This window comes from Gossypium arboreum, chromosome 13, assembly GCF_025698485.1.
Source record: "Gossypium arboreum isolate Shixiya-1 chromosome 13, ASM2569848v2, whole genome shotgun sequence".
Classification (NCBI taxonomy): domain Eukaryota; kingdom Viridiplantae; phylum Streptophyta; class Magnoliopsida; order Malvales; family Malvaceae; genus Gossypium; species Gossypium arboreum.
Genome location: NC_069082.1, coordinates 119,160,090 through 119,175,390, shown reverse-complemented (window position 1 = coordinate 119,175,390; position 15,301 = coordinate 119,160,090).

Genomic DNA, 15,301 nt, shown 5'->3' with positions numbered 1-15,301 from the left:
GGGGCATAGGTTTATTGGGCTTTGTACACGGACTTTTTGAATGGACTTTTAAAATAAATATTTATTCATTTATTTCTTGTTTTGCCTTTTTAAAGCCCGGTCAAATTTGGGCTATTACAGCTGCCCCTCTTTGCACATTGCTGTATAATAGGAATCGAGCAAAGACTTCATAGAAAGACCAAATTTGACCAGCCCTATCAAATCATGGTCTTCAATCTTCTTGTAAACTCAAGACTATCATGTTGATATCTTCGATCTGCTCTCTGCCAAACACAGAGACGCCAAATCTGCTTCTTTGATTCGTTTCTTGATGATACAGAGATGCTAAATCATCTCGGATTTGCTTCAGCGTAAACACGTGAAAGCCAAATCTTCTTTGTCTTTGATTTGCTCCTTGTGGCCAACAAGGATGCCAAATCATCTTGGATCTTGCTTCAGTGAAATTATCCGAAGGTGAGATCTGCCATGTATCTGCTCCCTATCGAAGTGGAGATGCCAGACTTCGATTTGTTCTCTGACAATACAGAGATGCCAAATCATCTTAGATTTGCTTTAGCGTAAGCATGCGAAAGCCAAATTAGCTATGTCTTCGATTTGTTCCTTGTAAGCACAAGGATGCCAAATCATCTTGGATCTACTTCAACATAAACATCTGAAGGTGAGATCTGCTATGTATCTGCTCTCCATTGAAGTGGAGATGCCAGACTTCGATTTGTTCTCTGACAGTACAGAGATGCCAAATCATCTTAGATTTGCCTCAATGTAAATACGCGAAAACCAAATCATCTATGTCTTCGATTTGCTCCTTGTAAGCACAAGGATGCCAAACCATCTTGGATCTTGCTTCAGCCAGATCTGCTATGCTGTGGCCTATTACCCTACTACTTAGGGGATTAAGGCGTGTCATCTTTGATAACCTGTAGAATGATTATGCCTGATAATTAGGATGCTATGATCGAAATGAGTCGAATGTTCCTAATTAAACATGTTATGATGCAAAATGTTGTGAACATGACCCCTATCCTAGACGTCACCACTCATTCCTTCATTTTTCTTTTCTCAAAGTATTATTCTTACTCAGCCTGTAGGCCTGTACCCTTCCTCCAATGCTACGATCCACTGAGGATGTTTGTAAGAATTGAATCGTTGGTTTTGTCCATTTTCCTTTTGGACTGGAAAAAAGAAATTCCTCGAGTTCCTTCATCCCTTACTTACGTGAATTTCTCGAACAATTGTCCTGTTTTAGTTTCTTGTATTATCTAGAAATTCCAGAGGAATGTGCAAAACTTCATTTGTGAACATATTTAGTTCATCTATCTTTATTTCAATGCAACATACTTAAAGAATAATAGAAGATAAATAAATCTTTACGAATAATTGGATTTGAATGAATTATCAAAAAGATACAAAGGAAATTAATCTGATAGCCTATCTTTGAGAAGAAAAAAGAATCTAAAGATAGAAAATAGGCCAAAAATTAGGTGCCCTAGATATCGCCACTTGAGCGCTTATACATCAACTTCATGAAGGCATGTGTTTAGAAGATTCAAAGTACTTTGTCGATGCCCCAGTATGCAACGTGCTTCATTCTTTATTGAGCAAGATTACTGGATGCTTTAAAATTTGAGTCGCCCTTTCGGGTTTTCAACTCAAAACCCTTTTGGTCACAAGGCGCCCTTTGCGGGTTTTCACTTTAGCCTCTCTATTTTTCTCTTTTTTTTTTGTTTTTTTGTTTTTTTTTATTTTCGAAACCTCAAAGCGCCCTTTGTGGGTTTTCACCTTGGATTCTCTTCTTCTTTAGACAAAGTATTTTTTAACTGAGTCTGAGTTCACTGGGTTGGGTAAACTTTTCCCATCCATTTCCATTAAGATCAATGCACCGCCAGAGAAAGCTTTCTTCACGACATACGGCCCCTCCCAATTCGGCATCCATTTCCCCCTAAAGTCCTTTTGAATAGGAAGGATCTTTTTCTGTACAAGGTCTCCCTCGTGGAACTCTCTTGGTCGAACTTTCTTGTCATAAGCTCGCATCATTTGCTTCTGATACATCTGACCATGTCGAATGGCTCTTAGCCTCTTTTCCTCAATCAAGTTCAACTGGTCATATCGGGATTGTACCTATTCAGCTTCATCTAACCTTATCTCCGTCAAAATTCGAAGAGAAGGTATTTCTACTTCAATAGGTAACACTGCTTCCATCCCATAAACGAACGAGAATGGGGTTGCACCAGTAGAGATTCTGACAGATGTTCGATAGGCCAGGAGTGCAAACGGTAACTTCTCATGCCAATCTCTATAGGTCTCAGTCATCTTCCCTACTATTTTCTTAATGTTCTTATTGGTGGCCTCCACTGCCCCATTCATTTTTGGCCTATAGGGAGAAGAATTGTGATGCTTGATCTTGAACTGGTCACAAACCTCTGCTATCATTTAGTTGTTCAAGTTCAATACATTGTCGGATATGATCTTCTCAGGCATTCCATACTGACAAATGATCTCTTTCTTCAAGAATCGACTCACAGTTGACTTGGTAGCATTCGCATAAGAAGTGGCCTCTACCTATTTTGTAAAGTAGTCAATTACCATGAAGATAAATCGATGTCCATTCGAAGCTTTCGGTGATATTGGCCCAATGACATCCATGCCCCACATGGAGAAGGGCCATGGAGAAGTCATAACATGCAAAGGTGAATGTGGTATATGAATTTTGTCTCCATAAATCTGACACTTATGGCATTTTTTGGTATAGTTGATACAGTCCCCTTCCATAGTGGCCCAATAATAGCCAAACCTCATGAACTTCTTCTAAAATTAGCTTAGCCTCCACAGCATCGACGCATCTCAAAAGTACTTGGTCTTTCCTTCTCTTGTACGGGATATCCCCGTCCAAGACATAGTCGCAAGCTAACCTTCTCAAAGTTTGCTTGTTATTTTCATTGGCCTGTTCAGGGTATTTACGATCTCTCACATATCGTAATATATCCTGATACCAAGGGTTATCGTCCTTTTCTTCCTTCTCAATGTTACAATAATGAGCTGGAGCCTCGTAGACACTCATTTGAATTGGTCTCATCTCTTCCTTTTTATTCGCCTTAATCATTGAGGCCAAGGCTGCTAAAGCATCTGCCATCTAATTTTCGTCTCGTGGGAGATAATTGAAGGTGATGTCATCAAACTCCTTAAGTAACCCCAAAACTATCTTTCGATAATTGATCAATTTAGGGTCTCTTGTCTCCCATTCACCTCTAAGCTGATAAATTACCAACGCAGAATCTCTATATGCTTCTAGGGTTTTTATACCTCGCTTTATAGCTGCTTGAAGTCCCATGATCCATGCTTCATACTCAGCCATATTATTCATGCAATCAAACTCCAACTTGCACGTAAACGGGTAATGATCGCCATTCGGGGATACCAAGACTGCGCCAAATCCATTTCCGACTGCATTAAAAGCCCCATCAAAATTTAGCTTCCAAGGAGAATCTTCGGTCATTGCTATACACATTAACTCCTCATTTGGAAAATCAAAGTTCAATGGCTCATAATCCTCTAGAGCCCTACTGGCCAAGAAGTCTACTACCACACTTTCTTTTATAGACTTCTGACTTATGTAGACTATATCAAACTCTGAAAGAAAAATTTTCCATCTTGCCATTCTCCCATTTAGAGCCGTTTACTCCATCATGTATTTCAATGGATTAAGCTTTGAGATACGCCAAGTGGTATGGTATAGCATGTACTGTCTTAATCTCCGAGTTGTCCAAATCAGTGCACATCACAACTTTTCAATTAGTGGATATCTCATTTCACAATCAGTGAATTTCTTACTGAGATAATAAATTGCCTTCTCCTTTTTCCCTGATTCGTCATGCTGACTAAGCACACATCCCATAGAATTACTGAACACTGACAAGTACAGTATTAACGGTTTATCTCAGCTAGGTGGAGATAATACCAGAGCATTCAACAAATACTGTTTGACTTTTTCAAAAGCATTCTGGCATTCCTCATCCCAAGTACCTTGATTGTACTTTCTGAGGAGGCGAAAGATAGGATCACATTTCTCAGTTAGTTGTGAAATGAACCGAGCAATGTAATTCAACCTTCCTAGGAATCCTTGAACCAGACGATGCCTTGTGTCCTTGGTAATCAGTGTTCCAATTTTCAACTCATTCCCTTCCTCTAGGGCTACATTTTCTATTACCTCTTTCTTATGCGGCATAATTCGTCTTTCCTCCTGTTTTACCATTCTTAACAGATCAGGAGACACATCATAATCTTGAACATCCTCAAAATCCTGAGATTCCTCTAAACACATGTCTTGCTCGCAAGAGAATCAGGAGTTGCGGTAGTAGTACTCATATCATTGATATCTAGGGACCTGTGGGGGTATGAAAGAATATACAAAGAATGAATGAATCTAAGAATGATTGTTTATGTGCTATGAATAAAAGAATAAGAATTGCCAAAATTTAAGGAATGTTGGTTGATAAAAATGAAACCATATTCGTTCAAATTGATAACATAGTTATGTTTTATTAAAATAATAATAGATGAACATAAGCCTATTTTCACAAATGATATCTTACTACTCCTAGGCCCTAGAGTAACAGACGTGTTTCGAGAATTACTCTGAAAAATTCCTAAAGACTACAGAAAGGTCCTCGATAGTCCAATTGTTCAGAGAGCTCCCCGGTTCGTAAGGGCGAATGCTCTCAAGGCTTCCTTGCTCCAATCCCTCATTGTGTACAGCATTAATTTGATGACTTTCTTCTACCAACAACCCTCCTGACTTAAAGGATTTGAATATAGGCGGGAATGTCATCGGTTCCCACTCTACTTCTCCTCCGTTTAAACGTGTCTTTCTTCTCGCTTGGCTCTTTTCAATCTCTTGCTTCTTGTGCTTATGGTCTGGCTTGAAGCCCAAACCAAAGCGATCTTTCTTCTCAATCAGTTTTGAGATTTGAACTCCTCCTTGCAACTGTCTTCCTAGCCCTTTTCCTGGTAATGCTCCCTTCCCCATCATCATTTGCAGGGGCATCCTTGCGGCTCCAAACATTTTGGGTACTGGCACCTCACTTCCTTCCAAAATGAAGGTTGTATTGATGATTTCTAAAGAGCGAAAAGAACACTCAATAGCCTCTTCATTTGCCTTGACATAAGGGGCCTTACTAGTGACTACTGCTATAATGTCCTCCTCCGCATTGATGGTTATTAACCGTCCATCTGTCACTAACTTTAATTTTTGGTGTAATGAGGAGGGCACCGCTCCTGCCGAGTGTATCCATGGTCTCCCCAATAAACAAATATAGGAGGGCTTGATATCCATCACCAAGAAATCAACTTCATATGTATTTGGCCCAATTTCCAAAGGGATGTCAATTCGTCCCATCACTTTCCTTTCGGTTCCATCGAAGGCTCTTACCACATTGTGACATGTTTTCATATGCGATCTGTCAATGGGTAATCTGTTCAATGTGGATAATGGAAGGACGTTTAAAGCAGACCCGTTATCAATGAGTACACTTGGAAGCATGTATCCCTTACACCGAGTAGTGATGTGCAAGGCCTTTGCTGACCCTATGCCCCCAGGTGGAATTTCATCATCATTGAAGTAGATGAAATTGTCAGCACTGATTTTATTTACCAACTGGTCCAATTTGTTAACGAATATGTCGTGTGTGACATATGTTTCATTGAGTACTTTCATTAATACATCCCTATGCACTTCAGAACTCAAAAGTAGGGCTAATACTGATATACGCGCTGGCTGCTTACGCAACTGCTCGACCACACTATACTCGCTATGCTTAAGGAACTTTAGAAACTCCTTAGCCTCTTTCTCCTTTACCGGCTCCTTGACAGACATTTCAACTTCTTTCTTCTTCTCGATGTCAACATCCTTTGTTTTCGTGGGCTCCACTCTGATGCCCCCTCATCATAACGCTTCCTACTTCATGTATGGAAACCTTCATTTTGCACGCCCCTAGACGCACTGGCTATACTCTCCCCCTTAGGTACTGTTACACTGCAGTCATAACTCTATGGCACACTCTTGTCATCCTTGTAAGGGAAAGGAGTGGGTTTATGGATGACGACCTTGGGCCCGATTTGCACCCCTACTTCATTATTTCCAGGTAAGAAAATAATAATTCTTGGCCTGCTGGTTCCTTGTCGTTCATTTTCCAGCACACATATTTGTCTTTTGCAAGAACTACCCTAAAAAATCTGTAGCTCTTTGTTAAACATAAGGCCCTGCACCATGGCCTTGAACTCCTCACAATTTTGGATTATATGACCCACCTCTCCATGGAATTCACAATAATTCTCTATTCTTTCTCTACCTTTTCCTGAGGTCAACATACCTTTTTTCACCATCTTCTCCCATATTACTTTCATGGGTGTCTTCACCTTAGCAACATCTTCCTTGATTCTTTCTTCCCTGGTTTCATTAATGGCATTCACTCCTTGATTGCCATGATCTGGTAACAGATTTTCAGCATTAGGGGTACTGTTGAATTTCACAACCCCCATCGTGATAAGCCTTTCCACGGCCTTCTTAAATCCGATACAGTTTTTAATAGAATGCCCCGGTATTCCCCATGATATTCGTATTTAGCATTTGCATCATACCATTTGGGGTATGGAGGCTGTAGCAGTTTCAAGTGAAATAGAGCAATGGCATGTGCATCATATAAGCTTTGATAAAGCTCATGATACGTCACAGGGATAGGCGTGAATTGCATCCTTTCCGAATTCTATCTTGTGCTCGATTCCTGTCTTCGAGTACTTTGTTGTTCGACCGCAGCTACTTTGGGTTGACCAACTATGATAGCCCTCGAGTTGGTACTATTCATGTTATTCACCTCATTGTCATTTTTCCTTGGGGTCGATCTTTTAGTCATTTCCCCCTCAATTTTACCGCCCCTTATGGCGTTCTCAATCATCTCTCCTGCCATAACTATATCCGCAAAACTTTTCTTGGTGCTTCCAATCATGTGAGTGATGAACGGTGCCTTTAAAGTGTTGATAAATAATATGGTAGTCTCCTTTTCTAACAGTGGTGGTTGTACTTGCATTGCCACCTCCCTCCATCGTTGTGCGTATTGCCTAAAACTTTCATTAGCCTTTTTCTCCATGTTTTGAAGAGTGATCCTGTCTGGCATCATATCAGTCACGTGGTTGTACTGTTGCATGAAGGCTTGTGCAATATCTCTCCATGAACCGATTCTTGCACGGCTCAACTAATTGTACCACCTAGCCACTGTTCCTATTAAGCTATCTTGAAAACAATGGATCAATAGTTGATCATTGTTCACATACCCAGTCATTTTCCTGCAAAACATTGTTATGTGTGCCTCTGGGCAAGTAGTCCCGTTGTACTTTTCAAACTCTGACATCTTGAATTTGTGAGGAAGTACCAAGTCTGGGACCAAACTTAAGTCTTTGGCATCAATCCCATGATGATTGCCAGTGCCTTCAAAAACCTTAAACTTCTCTTCCAACCACTTGCAACAATCCTCCAACTGTTTTGAGGATTCGGTTGCCATTCTTTCCTTCTCCATCAGATCCAGATCAAGAGGGATAGGGTTGATCGGGCTATCACCCAAATTATTTCCCGACCCAGATGGGAAATTCATGGGGATTCCAGCATCAACTGGACCATGTTAAGGTCTCATAGTGACAGATGGCCTTCTAGGAGGTGCCTCGGTTTGCAGTAGCATATGAGGCGGAGTAAAACCCGGAGGAGGACCCTCATTCTCCTCTTCAGTGATTGCCATGGGAGCTTTTCCTTTATCAGTGGCCCTTAACAGCTGAGCCATTTTAGCCATCATATTCCTCTAAGCCTCTAGCATTTTCTCCTTCATGTCATTCTGTATTTTGGCCAACTGTTCTTGCAATTGGTCTTGCATATCCTTTTGCAATTGTTCGAACCTTTGATCCATACTTTTAGTTTTAGTGCGAGTGCCGTAAGGATGTGTGATTTCTAGATTTTCTTTTCTACCTCTCTGGAAGTAAACTTTAACTAATTAGGGTCTTTCTATAACTTTGAATGCATATGATATGGTGTAATGCAAATGCATGAATGCAAAAAGGCATCGATTCTGATTCAATTTCATTTAGAAAACTTTATTTAGAAAAAGAATATCTTTACATATAAGAGGATTACAAATACGCTTTCGCCCTAGTGCCCAAAGTTTTAACTCTATCTAATAAAAGGGCTAACTCTCGTCTTATATCCGACGATGATTCATACATCAGACTTAATACATCAGCTCATATTGCCAAGTCTTGCACATATTCAGCAACCTCTCGAATCTAGGCTAAGGCTTCACCAATGACGCGATCCCTTTCTCTGACCTGTCCTCTAGACTGATGAAGCTCTCCCTTTAGATAATTTTCTCGCGCCTCAAACTGCTCAATCCGAAGTTCACCATCATGCAATGCCACTTCCAAATCTTCAACCTTACTTTTTAACTCTTTTAACTCGACCGTAGGATCATGGTTTTGATGCCAACGAATAGATCTTCCAAGCTCAGTTACCTTGGTCTTCAACCCTTTATTCTCTTCCTCTAATGCCAAATTCTGCGACCGCATCTCTTGGAACTTCCTCTCCCAATACTCGGCTCTAGCTTTTTCCTCTTGGACCTCTTTCTGCAACTGATCTGAAGACCCTCCTACTCTCGCTCTCCTCAAGGATACTTGTGCCTTTTTACAATGCTCCTTTAGATCATCTCGATCTTCCTCTTTTCTTTTCTCTCTTTCTCGACCTCCATCCTTTGAACGTCGACGTTTAAGCTCAAGTACATCTTTTCTTCTTCAAGCTTTGCTATCCTCTTTTCGAGTTCCACGTTCGTTCTCTCGAACTCTTGCTTCATAATTTCTAACTCCGAGGGCATCACTTGTAAATATTCCTCTATTAGTTGAGCTCTTTCCACGCTTGGCTTAGGGATGTTATCATTAATCCTTCTGCCTCTTCATTCAACATACTTCGGAGTCGTAGCAGGGATAATAGCTACTCCTTTTAATCGACAAGTCTTATTCCAAGCACTAGAGATCTCACTGACTTTCCTCTTGTAGTTAGCTCCTCTATACACGAACTCATTTTGAGCCAGCCCATGAGTTGCTCGTACGAACTGCCTTAATCCAAGTTGCCTCAACACAAGCAAAGGGGCATAACCAATGGCACCCCAAATTCCCAACAGAGGTAAACATGCGAAAGCCAAATCAGCTATGTCTTCGATTTGCACCTTATAAGCACAAGGATACCAAACCATCTTGGATCTGCTTCTGTCTAATCATCTGAAGGTTAGATCTGCTATATGTCTGTCCTCCGTTGAATATGGAGATACCAAACTTCAATTTGTTCTCTGAAAATACAGAGATACCAAATCATCTTAGATTTGCTTCAACGTAAACACGTGAAAGCCAAATCAGCTATGTCTTCGATTTGTTCCTTGTAACCACAAGGATGCCAAACCATCTTGGATCTTGTTTCAGTATAAACATCTGAAGGCCAGATCTATTATGTGTCTGCCCTCCTTCGAATATAGAGACGCCAAACTTCGATTTGTTCTCTAACAATACAGAGATGCCAAATCATCTTAGACTTGCTTCAACGTAAACACGTGAAAGTCAAATCAACTATGTCTTCAATTTGTTCCTTGTAAGCACAAGGATGCCAAACCAACTTGGATCTTGCTTCAGTATAAACATCTGAAGGCCAGATCTGCTATGTGTCTGCCCTCCGTCTAATATGGAGACGCCAAACTTCGATTTGTTCTCTGACAATACAGAGATGCCAAATCATCTTAGATTTGCTTCATCATAAGTACGTGAAAGCCAAATCAGCTATGTCTTCAATTTGTTCCTTGTAAGCACAAGGATGCCAAACCATCTTGGATCTTGCTTCAGTATAAACATCTGAAGGCCTGATCTGCTATGCTTTAACTTGTTACCCTACTGCTTAGGGGGTTAAGGTGCATCTTCGATCTACTCCACTACTGCTTAGGGAGATAAGATCTGCAATTTTGACCTGTTACCCTACTGCTTAGGGGATTAAGGCGAGTCGTCGTTGATCTGTTCCACTACTGTTTAGGGAGATAAGATCTGTAAACCTGTTACCCTACTGCTTAGGGGATTAAGGCGAGTCTTCGATTTGCTCCACTACTGCTTAGGGAGATAAGATCTGTAAATTTAACCTGTTACCCTACTGCTTAGGGGATTAAGGTGCTGAATTTTGTAATTTTCAATCAATCTTGCTACATTGTCCACTGGGGAATCCACTTGTAGAATTGATTTCCTAGAATTTATGCTTATGCCAAATAATTAAGATGCCATGCTCCTAATTAGACATATTATGATGCAAAATGTTTATGAAAATAACTCATATTTCGGACATCATCACTTATTCATCTATCGAGCTTTCCACCTCGTTCTTCTCGACATATCAATCATACTCTGCTCGTATGCCTCGAATCTTCTCCATCAATTTGGTCTACCGTATCATTCCCCGAATGTTACGACCCACTGAAGATGTTTATGAAATGATCCTTTCTTAGGATCAATATTGCTTAAAACGTCCAATCACCTTTTGGACTGAAGAAGAAAATCTCTCGAGTATCTCCAACCCATACATATGAGAATTCCTTAAACAATTGTCTTGTTTTAGTTTCTTGTATTATCTAGAAATTTCCAGAGTAATATGAAAAACTTCGTTTGTGAAGATATTTTAGTTCATCTATCATTATTTCAATGCAACCTGCTTTATGAATAATGGAGACAAATAAATGGATCCTGAGGATAATTAGATTTGGACAAATTATTGGAAGGAATGCGAAAAGATTAACCTGAGAACATATCTTTGCGAAGAAAAAGAATTCAAAGATAGTAAATAGGATAGAAATCAGATGCCCCAGATATCGCCGCTTGAGCGTCTATACACCAGCTCCATGAAGACTTTTTTGAGTTCAACATGTGTTTAAAAGATCCAAAGTAATTCGTTGATGCCTCGATATGTAACATACTTCACTTCGTCGAATCCAAGATAGCAAGGTCAATGCATGACTTTCCAAATTTGAGTCGCCTTTCGAGTTTTCAACTCAAAACCCCTTTGGTCTCAAGGCGCCCTTTGCAGGTTTTCACCTTGGTCTCTCCATTTTTATTTTTTTATTTTTTTATTTTTTCTCTCTTTTTCTTTTCTTTTTTTTCTTCTTTTTTTTTTTGAAATAGAAGTCCCAAAGTGCCCTTTGCGGGTTTTCACCTTGGCTTCCCTTCTCCTTCAGACAAAGCACTCCTTGACCGAATCCAAATTCACTGGATCAGAAAAATTCTTCCTATCCATTTATTGTCAAAATCAGTGCACCTCTAGAGAAAGCGCTCTTCGCAACATATGACCATTCCCAATTTGGCATCCTTTTGCATGGGAAGGATCTCTTTCAGCACAAGGTTTCCTTTATGAAATTCTTTTGGACGAACCTTCTTTGTCATAAGTCTGTATCATCCATTCTTGGTACATTTGCTTAGGATGAATACTTTCAAGTTAAGTTTACTAGAGGTATTCAATTCTTAACTCCATCAAAGCTTGGAGGAAAAATCTTGATTCATAAACCCATGAGAAAAGGATTGCCCCAGCAGCAGTCCTGGCTGTTGTTTGTCAAACCCTACAAAAAGATGGTTCAATGATTCTCAGCAGACAAGAATAAAGTTGCTGACTTTATCCTTCAACCTGAAAAGCTGAGGTACAGAGATTACTCCCGGAGCATACATCCCACCATGACTCGATGATGTTTCTAAAGCATCCTTAATCTTCATAAATTGCCCCCAACTGTGAAGCTGCCAAATGAGCGTAGCAAATAGGAGCCACAACAAATATGGATGTGGTGCTCTTTTGATACATATAGGATAGAGAATGAACAAACTCTTGCAGATCATCAGCCGAAAACTCAGCCTGGTCTAAGAGAACATATAGTGGGTTTGCCTCGTGATTCTAATCATTCTAGCATGGGTACCAAGTTAAAAATCATTGTTCTTTGGATGGCATACTTCGTTGTCAATGACAGTACCATGTAGCACATTGTCAGGAGATCCCTGCTGAAAAAACTTGGTATGATGGTTTTTCGTACAACAATAACCACAATCTTTAGGGTTCCACTTCTCGTCAAGGAACTTGCAAGCCTCAATAACTTGATCAAAACTTGATTGAATTGAGACTCGCTAACCCCATCCCTGAAAATAATGATTTGATCAGGTTTCCTCTTCTCTGAACTTGTATAGAAGTCTAAGAGAGCTTCCTTCATGATACCGTCATCCACTTTGTCAGAAACTGGTTTTGAAGAAAGAATTTATCATTTTAAGCTTCAGAGACTGTGTACGGCCTGATTCTCCATAGCTGGAAATCAATGGCCACCACCTGGAGCTAACCATCGCAGCTATTGACGGCATATCAGACTGCTCAGGAAAGCCAAACAATGCACCCATTCCAAGGATGATGGTTGGAACCTTTGAAACAACTGGAATTGAAGGTGTTTGCCCTAGCGTAAGCATAGAGAGTAGGCGGTAGTTTCTTATGCCAATTTTTACCAGTCTCGGTCATCTTCTGTAATTTGTTTTTTTCCTTTTTCTTTTCTTTTGGCAACCTTTGTTGTACTATGGTATGACGCATTATCTTTGAAAAGACTGCAAACTTTTGGCATTGTGCAGTTATATATAATATTTTTTTCTTTTTCTTTTTTTTTTTTTGAAATGGATGACTTTTGACTTTGTAATATTGGCATATGAAGCTATCTCCCCTCCTAATGGAGCAGTTGACGTCCACAAAAATGAGTCATTGTCAGCTTGAAACTTTTGACGAGCTCGGGCCCATAACATACATGCCCCATAAGTCTTGACTCCCTTAAATTTGGCATTCATTGTACAACTGATGAGATCCCTTTTCATGGTGGACCAACAGTGTTCCAAAACCTCATGTTTATCCTGGCAATTACAAATCATCCTGCATGCGTCTTTGGACCACATTTTTGAATTTCCATAATAGTCTCAACAAGGTCTTGTTTTGTCTCCTCAGCTAATTCTAATTTCATAATCTTTCCTTCCTCTAAGGCTATATTTCCTACCACCACTTCATGGGGTAAAAACCATTTTCAACATATTCAGAAACAAGTCACAATTTCTGTCACCTTCAAAGTACTGAGATTCCTCTAAACACATATCGCACTCAAAAGGAACTCTGAATCTGTAGTATCATTGCTCGTGTCATTGATATCTAGGGATCTATGATAGGTACACAAAAGAATATACAAGGAATAAATGAATCCAAAAATGACTATTTACATGAAATGAAAATTTATAAAGAATGTCAAAGGTCAAAAGAATCAGAATGAAAGAATATTTACTCGGATGAATAATAAAAGTATGTTTTATTGAAAATAAAAATGTCTGAACATGAGCCCACTTCTCAAAAGGAATCTCATTACTCCTAGGCTTTAGAGCAACAAGAGTGTTCTGAATATTACTCCGTAAAATTCCTAAAGATTACAGGAAGTTCTTCTGCAGTACAATTGTTTAAAGAAATTCCTGGTTCGTAAGGGCGAATGCCCTCAAGGTTTCTTTGTTCAGACCATTCCTCATATATGACATTGATGGGATGATTTTCATTTCCAAACACCCCCTTCTCCGGGTAAGCTATCCCTCCTGACACAAAAGTCGAGGATATGTAAGGGAATGTCGTTAATTCCCATTCAACTTCTTTTTCACTCAGCCGTGACCCTCTTCTATCTCTCTCTTTTTCTTTCTCTTTTTAATAACTTTAACTAATTAGGGTCTTTTTATGGATTTAAATGCATTTGATGTGATGCAATGCAAATGCATGAATGCAAAAGAAAAGGAGATGTTGATCTTGAATTCAATTCCATTAGAATAACTTTTCTAGAAAACAGATTTCTTTACATGAAAATAGATTACATATGCGATCTTGCCCTTCATAGTCCTAGTAAATGCTGATCTTTTCTTCATGGTCGAATCTTGTAAATTCTCCAAAAGATGCCTTTGCTAGCTCCTTGCTGCTTAATCTGAGCCTCGATCTCTTGCTCGCTTATCTCCATGATACTCATCAAAAAGTGCCGGCTCTTAGATAATCTTCGTTGGCAATTAAATCAAGTCATGTATTCCTTCATGGACTTTCGGCTTTCTCTCGTCATACTCTTGGATAACCTTTGTTGGCTTGAATCTCTGGCAATTACATCATGTATTCCTCCGTGGGCTACCAGCTTTCTCTCGTCGTGTTTACTTGGACTATATTCAGATGACCGCATTATAATCTACTTTATCAAGAAATTCGTTTCCTTATGACAAACTATTCTATTTAGGAATCGAATTTCGAATCAACACATTCATTTCTTTGATGTAATGTAATGCAAATGCATGAATGCAAAAAGGTATCGATCTCGATTCAGTTCCATTTTAGAAAACGTTATTTAAGGAGCAAAAGTCTTTTCATAAAACAGATTACAAATACGCTTTCGCTCGTAGGCCCAGAGTCTTAACCCTATCTAATAACAAAGCTAACTTTCGACCACGATCTAACTATAGCTCATATTGGCGCTCAACGTGCTCACCCTTTCTACCAGTATCTGTAAATGATCAGCTATTTTTTGAATTTGAATTACGGCTTCACCTATGAAGTAAGCTCTACAGCCAAAGACACCTCCTCCAATGTCTGTGAAGTTGCTCTGATTACCTTGAAAGAAAGATTGGCGAACAATTAGGCATTCCAGCTCCGCAGCATACTGCCTTAAAATGATATCAAACATCCTCAGTGTTTCTTGAGAGTCTTCAAATTTCTGCCCCTACAGAACATTTTGAATTGCTCGCATGGGTATCTTCGCAGCATAGCTAATCTCCACTTTAAAAGTTTTTAAACAATACGATCTTCTTTAATCTCATGCTCATTTGGGCTGTCCCGGCCATTAGGTCTTGCATTTCCATTATTTCTGATAGGTACAATCATCCTAAAGTACCATAGTAAATTCCAGCTTGTTGTTTGGTAGCGGTCCTATAGTAAGTGAGCCTTTCTACCATCATAAGCAAAATTCTTTCCATCCAATTCAATTTTGTATGTCTTATACCCCTACCATCCACGAGGTGACTATCTTCATCTGTAATGGTAGAAGTGTCCCTCAATACTCCCCACGCACACCTTGAATTGTTCATCTATCTTCATGTCAAACAAATACTGCAATTCCCCATAACTGTTGTAGAACAACTACTAGGCTTCGTTACTCCATTAATCCAATATTTCCTT